Genomic DNA, 8,635 nt, shown 5'->3' on the forward strand with positions numbered 1-8,635 from the left:
TTTTTTTTGAATCAAATAATGAATGAATTAATGAGCTATAATTTCACAATAGTGTAACAAAGCTGAAGGAATAAAACTCGTTAAAGAATTAAAAAATGAAGGACAAGTGTTGAAACGAGAGGACTATGCCAAAGCATGAGCAATCCCGTTAGCTTGCCGCCGTATATCCACTTGACTGAGTAAGAGTCGTTTGTGGTTAATATTGCTTGGATACGAGCAATCATATCGCCGAATTCAGAGTCATATGCAGAATGGCATCCACAACTTGTTTAGCGTCGGATTCAAAAATTACGTCTCAGATATTCTCGGAATCTAACCATAGCATAACATGTAGCAAGGCTTCCGCTTCACATTCCCTTACTGCCGGACAACATGTTATTTTTGCGCATCGCCCAGTCACGAAGCTACCATACCTGCACATCCCGACTCTACGAAGCGAGCAGCATCTGAACAACATGATAATAACCCTATCGTCGGAGGGTGCCAGTTCGAGAGACCGTAGCAGAACTCCGTCCGCCTGCAGAAATAGTGGCCGACAATTGTTTTAGGTAATTTGCTTTTGTGTCCAGTCGTGAAGGACGTTACATGCCATGGATGAAATCTGTTCCGTGGTACGGATCCCGTGCTACCAAAGGCGCTCATTTCTCGCCCGCCAAATGCGCTATAAGTGCATCAGAAAAACCACCGTGACCTATGCCATTGACGAGTCCAAAATCCAACTGAACCATGCAGCCTGATTAACAGCAACATCTGCTCCATTGCTTATCAAATTCAGTAAACCTGTCTTTTGCCACACCCGAACAACCCCTGCACATTCAATGAATACATGCCATTGATCTTCCCAAGGACCGTTACACAAGATATAGTTACTACATACCTGTAGGCCGCAGAATTGGAGGTTAACCCGTGTTGGAAGACAGTTGCGGGCTAGTTGCCAGCCAAAGTAGCGAACTTTGTGAGGTACCTCCACGTACCATAACTTCTTCCAAGCAATATGCACATAGAATCGCTCCCCATCTTCAAGTGTTGTTGCCAGCCGATATGCACTTTTAACCGTATTGCGGCCCGATGGGTGAAGTTGCCAAATCAATCGATCCTTAGTATTCAATAAACAGACATGTAGCTTGTACATCTCCCTAATATCCCTTTCCTCAATTTTTTTTCCAACATTTCATCATTCCAATCACTCTGAGTTCTGAATAAATAGATCACAGACTTTCAGTTGTTCAAGCCCATCGATCATTGGGGTATGTATGAACCCGTGATTCTCATCCCTCAACCACCTCTCTTTCCACACATTAACCGACTGATTCCAATTTTTATTTGTGATAATTAGATAATAACGAGGGTTAATTTATAAAATTAATAAATATAAGGATAAAATTAACTCTTTTCCCTTTAACTTTTGACTTTTTTTTTTAACATGGTTACTCAATTTGGCATATGTTTGCTAACATATAGAACCTCAAGATACATGTTTGCCAACTTTTAAACCACATGATCTATGTTTGAAAATGACCCACACCGCAAGGCTTATTTTTGTACTTTCCACTAATTTAATTATAGCTTGTTTTTATTTTATTTTACTTTTTGTAATAGAGGGAAATAAAATAAATATTGCCTCCAAACAAAAATTTACAATTTTATTTTATCTATACTAACACTTTAAAAATAGATCTACCAACACTTTAAAAATTATGTTGCAATAAATAGGAGTTAACAAATTTAATATATCAACTCCAACACATTTTAGAAAGTGTTGCAATAGATGAAATTTAATCACATCACTAGCAACACTTGAAAGTAACACATGTATTTTGTGTTGTAATAGTATCTACAACTTCGAGGTGAGCATACTGTTTCTATCTAAACTTGTTAATAAATCCATCTTCTGGATAGTTTGTTGATTGCATGTATACAACATAGTAACAATTTCCTTGAATAGGTGATTAATGCATATGAATTTGAGCATCATGCTAATTGCAAAACGAAAAACCCAAATAATCACATATATGGCATTGTCCAAGAGCTACGGAGCACACCTCAGCAGAATATGTTATTTGAAGTTATTCACACAATAACTCGATCTCCTATCAACCAGAAGTATTTCGTCTTTGGAAAGGTGATGCAGAAAATTCAATTCAGTTATCAATCCTTCATTTGCTTGCTTTTCCTTTTGATTTTTTCTATTTATTCACTATGCCTTCCATGTAACATGACTTTAATGCTGAAATTGGCACTTGGTTTATTTAGATATATGTATTTTTTTTTTCAATAGCTGGGTTATTTGTAATGATTTTTTTGTGTGTATAAAATCATTTTAGCTATTTACGTATATTATAGAGCTCCATTCAATCCAAATTAATTTTAAATTTTTTTAAATGAAAAAACATCATTTGCATCGATCCTATAATTGCGCGACACAAATGGTAGAAGCATTTGCATCGGCCCTTAAAAGGACTGATCCAAATGAAGTCTCATTTGCATCGGCCCTTTTAAAGGACTGACGCAAATGTAGTCTCATTTGGCCGATGCAAATTCATTTGCATCGAGGGCTTTTGCATCGCCTAAAAACCCGATGCAAATGACCTTAAATTGGCAATGCAAATGACATTTTTTCCACTAATGACTCTTTTATTGTAACTTCTTCGATCACTTGTCTTCCTTTACCCAACACGACTTGTTCACGCTCCTCTTTACCGTTTATGACACAATCATATTTTCCCACTCTACTGGGTTTGACTGCTCCTTGTTAGTCTCCAACCTACGATATCACCTCGACGTGTTGCATCCCTTAGATTTTCGTCGTTGGTTCTCTAACCAATATTGGCAAGTCTTTTCTAGCTTAACCAATTCTCTCAAGCTCTTGACTAGAGCTTCTAGCAGTACTATCTCTTTGATGATTGCCTTTTTGGTAAACCTTTATTGATTGTAAGCGCCTTGATTACATTTACCTGGTGTAATAACTCCACCTTTAGCTATGTTCATCTTGTGCTCCACTTTCTTCTGTGGCTGCTGATGCTCGCAAAATATATAGCAGTTAATAGGACAAATGTATCATATCGCAACAAGTAGTAATGTGCTAAGCACGAGATCGAACCACAAGGACTATTATCCTAATTAGTAAATCCAATAGGCTAATCTATCTAATTAGCGGAGTTGATGATAAAATGGTTTGAAAAACAAATAAATAAACAACTACTCTACTTAAAGCAGTAAACAGAACAATTCACAGGGTGGATTGTGATTCAATGTAGGTTACAACCTAGGATAGAGAATTCATTGATATTAACTCCTAAGTATGGGTTTAAGGATTTCAGGTTTATGTTCTACTAGTGATTGATGGTAATTGTCCTAACAAGAAAGACAAATGTGATCAAGATTTATCTAACCTATTCACATGCATTTAGCTAACCGCTTGATTAGGCATATAACTTAGGGCATGCAAAGCAGTAGGTTCCTTGACAATTAAGACTAAGCCGTAGCCCAGTCACGAAGCCACACTCCTAATGGTCTCTAGCGAGGCCAGATTTACACAGGTACAACATAGATAATTCTATGGTCAAGTTCTTATCTATCTATAATTCTATCTTTGTCACGTTTATAGGCATTAGGCGTAATTATATACATAAAGCAGGCTAGTTGATCGTCATCGAGTCTCATTCTAGCAGTAATCCTATTCCTAGCAATATCTAGGCATTAAGCATGCATAATCTGATCAATCAAAAGTAATTACATAAACCCTGGGTGCCTAATCATACATATTCATATAACCAATTTCATCCCCATCCTAGATTGGATGAGGATTAGTTCATAGACAAACTAATCACAACACATGGATAAATATGAACAATGGAAGACATCTTGATTAATAGCAAAATAGAGATAGAGGGAAGGAGAAAAGAATTTTTAAACCCGTTTGTCTGGATAAATATCATGAACAAGGTAGATCCTCCACCCGTTGAGCTTGTTCTTCAACAAAATAAAGCTAGACTAAAACTGAATTTAAATAAAACAGAGAAATAATATGCAGGAATGTCTTGAAAAATTAATCGCCCCCAAAGACTGAGATTAGCTCCCTATTTCTAGAGTTTGGGCGAAACCCTAGTGTCTCTGGGGGCAAAATAGGCGATTCATGCTGTCAAAGGTGGGTCCAGGGCTTAAATTCGCAGATTTTAGCAAAGGGGAAGGCGTTGGTGCGCCTTTCCCCGCCTCGTCTCGTCGAGACAAGGAGTGTCTCGACGAGACAGGTCCCAATTGGGGCGATTTTTCTCCGGCTTTTGTCTTAGGTCCCTGGGCTTCCGAAAGATGCTCTAATGGTCCCTGATGAATCCCAAAAGTGCTCCGATGGTCCCTGAATAGTCCGGAAATGCTCCAATGGGCTTTGGTCTTGTTCAGAAATGCTCAAATAGTCCCTAGAAATTCCTGAAAACACCGAAAATGCCATAAATAAAGGAAAATACTGATTTAACTAAAAATTAACAAAATGATACTAGAATTAAGTAAAAACGAAATAAAAACAATCTAAATTAATCCTAAAAACTCTATAAAATAGGGAGCTATCATCTGCACCTTCGACATATACATTGGTTTAGGCTTCACCACTCCATTGACTGGTGGCATCTCGCATGAAGCTGATGACTCCTTTCAGACATCTCTCTTGTTCCTTTTCTCATTGAAACGCCCATTGAGTTGTTCCACATGACCACCTAGATCTTCAATGATCCGTATAGAATTGATGAGCTGAACAGAATCCAGTCGCCTCACTAGTTCCTTCTCCTCTTGCTGCCCAACATCGAACACTTGCTCTTTCTTTCCATTTGTTATGGATGATTTGGCTGGATCGCATATCATAGGCCCTACCATGGAACTTGAAGCCTGGAAATCTCATTCTTCTTCACTTCCTTCTTGAGTGTGTGTGGATGTAACAACGTTTTGCCTTCTTGTACCAACAATCTCGTGCATAGTGACCTCGCTTGCCATAAACATAGCACTGATTGTTCTTTTGTCAATACACCTTGTCGCTCTCTTTATTATGGTTGGGTGTGTGGTGAGCTCCCTCTTGTTGCCAACTCCTTCTTTGTGGACTTTTCTACCATCTGTCTTTTTTAGATCTTTCTCCGAATCTCGATCTCGCAGTTTTTGGATCTCCTCTCTTTATTACTAAAAAGAGCTTTATCTTCATCATTAAGTGAGACCTTAGACATTTGTTTGTCCAGAGCCTCTTGAATAGCCAAAATATTTTCCAATTCATTTAAATTTGGCTCTTTAGCCCATCCACGGGTTGCTGTGACAAGAGCGTTAAATTCGGGATGCAACCCATGGACTATTATTCTTCTCATTCTCATTTCAGTAATTTTATTTTTTGGATCCAATTTTGAAATTTCTTTACATAAAGTTTTAGTAAAATATTCACTCACCGTCATATCTTGTTGCGAGACTGTCAGTAACTCGTTCTCGAGTTGTTGGAGCTTTGCATCATTTTCCTTGCAAATAATTCTGCTAGAGTGTCCCATGTTTCCTTCGGGGTTTTGGCATCCTTGATACGTTGCAGCAAATCGTCCTCCACCGAAATTGATAATGCATACATAGCTTTACCACACTTGACCTTCCACTTTTTAAGGTCATTTTGTTCCGTCAGAGGTGTTGTGTCATTACCTCCAACTGTCTCCCACAAATCTTGACCGAGCAAATAAAATTACATACGAGTACTCCAAGTACTATAATTATTATTATTGAGTTTTTCTAGAGTGCTTACCGAGGTAGACATGTCTGCCATGACGACTTGGTTATCTCCTTTAATTAACTAAATAAATTTGGTCACTGACAAATCATTTTCACAGTCCCGGACTGCGCACTAAAAATTACCTCGTAGCATCATGATCCCGGATCGCGAACTCCTAGCACTCGATAACTGGTTCCTGACCGCCTGCTCGTACTCGACCATGTACCAGTTCCTGACCGCCTGCTCTGATACCACTCGTTAAAGAAAACTCAATTTAATGAAATATGTATTCGTATAATTTTTGACCTTTCATTAAACTAATACCCACTTTTATTAATTTCTCACCAACACAAATGCTCATACAAGACAAATACCCATACAAGAGAATGAGTTTTCTCTTAATATTTTAGAAACCCACTACACCCACTACTATTTCTCACCAGCACACACACACTAAATTAAATATTGTTTCTCACTTCACTTACTCTCCTCACAATACATCTATTTATACTAAGATTGGCTAAATTCTAACCACAAACTAAGTCGGTGAATGTAGAAAATCTATCTCAATTATTTTAGATATTTTGCTAGAACTTTCAAGAAGTCAGTGGTGAATAATTGACTTTCTAATAGCAACGATGGAAGATGACCGTCTCAAACAAGTGGACTAATATGGAAGATAGACCATTTCCAAAGGGCTGTCATCCTGTGGTACAGGACTCATGGTTGGTACATGCCAAATATTAGAGGTTCCAGCGAAGGGTATACTCCCTCACATATCCTTGGAATCAGTATCAACTCGCACACAAAAATCAACATCTTCCCAAACTGTCCCTCACCATCTTATAAATAGAATAAGATAATATAGTGCTCATCAGTAAACTGTATAATTTACTTATTTCTCATTTTCATCATCTCAAACTTCACTAACTCAGACATCAGAGTGATGTCCCCAGTTCTCGATCCCTCAATTAACTCATTTTCTGTCTTATTGCATGAGATTGCAGTCAGGGGGAATCCAGTATGGGGGCACTGGGGCAGTTGTATTAATTTTGAAGTTTTAGAGCTTTGTCCCCTTCATGAGGTTTAGGATTTAGTGGTTCTATAATTAAGGATAAAGAATGATTTTAAATTTAATATTTTCTTTTTATTTTTTTAATACTGCTTTAAAGCAAAACAATGTCGTTTTATTTAATTAGAACTATGCCGTTTTGTTTACAACAAAAATAAAAAAAATAAAAAGTAAATATTTAAATGTAAAACTAAATAAGTCCTAAAACAAACCATCGGTCTCTCTTGCTCTCTTTAATCTCTTTAGTTCTTCGTCCTCAATTCCTCTTTCTTCTTAAGCCTAAATTGAAATCTCTAATCCTAACTAAGATTAAATCAAAATCGGCAGCCAATCCCTTCGTAGTTGGATCGTTGGTCCGACACTCCATCTCCGATCTGCCTCTCTGCTTTGGTATTTTTTTGATCCTACTTGAATTTTGATTTGATATTTCTGCTACTATTTTACTTGAAGTTGAGTTTTGATCTCTGATTTTCTATAATTATTATTTTTTGGATAAAAATTATTTTAGTCGTATTGTTTGCCCCCATGAAGGAGAAATCCTGTATTCGCCCCTGATTGCAGTCACAAACTCTATCCCAAAAGTTTCTCCTCGATATTTCCATATCACTTAAAAATTAATCTATTTTTCTTGTAATGTTAACTTCTAATAAATCAAGTTTAAGAATTCATCTTCATGAAAAATTAGGATTCTTACCCACTATTTCGAGATTTGATCAATTCTACCAAGTTTATAACTACTTCTTATGGAATTTCCCACTTGGGAGGAAAAAGCCAAAATGTGCCTAAAAATATTCTCTTCCCTCCTTAATACGTCACATTGATTACATCATATCATATACCTTCACTGATTGAGTTAACAATAATTGGTGAGAGGAATAAATCAGTTAAATTAGGTGTTACTTTTCTGAAGTGAATGTTTTTTAGTCTAAAATACTAATCTCATTAGGATATAATTTGTTCGGTTAATTAGGAATGTTGAATTTGGGATTAGATCGAATCAAATTATTGTGGAATCTGTAATTTACCCTCCAAATGTCATACTAATGCTCTCCTAGAGGGTAGTTTCCAAACCTTCATAAAATTCCAATTTGTATAAAGAAAATATCAAAAGTTCAGTTAGATTTTGCAAAACTTATATTATAATTAATTGAGTTAAATACATTATTGGTTACTGTTTCAAAATGGTCACCGAATTTTTATTTTTCTTAGTAAAATAATTCAATTTTAAATTTGGTTTCAATTAAGTAATTCCGGCAATTTCAAAAGCACTAGAAAATAACGTGGCTGCCACATCAATTGTAGCCAACTTTCATCACTTACTGCAACAACATGCGGCTGACAGAACAAAGACTCCTTAATCATAATAGAGAAAGAAAAGAGGCTTTTCAATAATAAAGAAAAAATTGAAAATTTTTAGTAATCTGATGATCAACTAACAAGTTCTTGGAGTTTAATTTTACCACAAACTCCTCAAAATTAAACTTAATAAATCAATCTATAAAAAATGCTTTATTAATAACCACAAAAATGATATACAATTAATCTTTTTTGTGTCTATCTACAATGAACAAAAAATAATTACAAAGAATATAGCCGCCCTCAATAATTGGAGTCTTGGATTGGAGATAAGGGTCAAGTCTTGTTGAAATGTTTGTTTTATAATTTGCTTGTTCATTCAATTGAAATTAGTATAAATTCAAAAAGAATCTATTCTTCTGCAACTTCTTTCAATGTTGATTATATGAGACACTTATGATTAGGGCTGTGCATCGGTTTAAAACCGAACCGAACCGAACCGAATTTACCGAATACAGCAAGAAAAAGGGTTCTACTGAAAG

General features: G+C 36.2%; 1 long non-coding RNA gene across 3 annotated transcripts; it reads right to left on the reverse strand.

Moving 5' to 3' along the window:
* Positions 1-43: 43 nt before the first annotated feature.
* On the reverse strand, positions 44-6,459 carry LOC136219992 (uncharacterized). Of its 3 annotated transcripts, none has more exons than XR_010684353.1 (3): positions 4,573-6,215; positions 878-4,425; positions 44-807 (listed from the first exon to the last, which is right to left on the reverse strand). It is a non-coding gene; the product is annotated as an uncharacterized lncRNA (long non-coding RNA). The 3 variants fall into 3 exon arrangements; XR_010684354.1 differs by lacking the exon at positions 44-807 and having other exon boundaries at positions 3,824-4,425; positions 4,573-5,679; positions 5,759-6,213; XR_010684352.1 differs by lacking the exon at positions 44-807 and having other exon boundaries at positions 3,824-4,425; positions 4,573-6,459.
* Positions 6,460-8,635: the final 2,176 nt, after the last annotated feature.

This window comes from Euphorbia lathyris, chromosome 2, assembly GCF_963576675.1.
Source record: "Euphorbia lathyris chromosome 2, ddEupLath1.1, whole genome shotgun sequence".
In the NCBI taxonomy this organism is placed as follows: domain Eukaryota; kingdom Viridiplantae; phylum Streptophyta; class Magnoliopsida; order Malpighiales; family Euphorbiaceae; genus Euphorbia; species Euphorbia lathyris.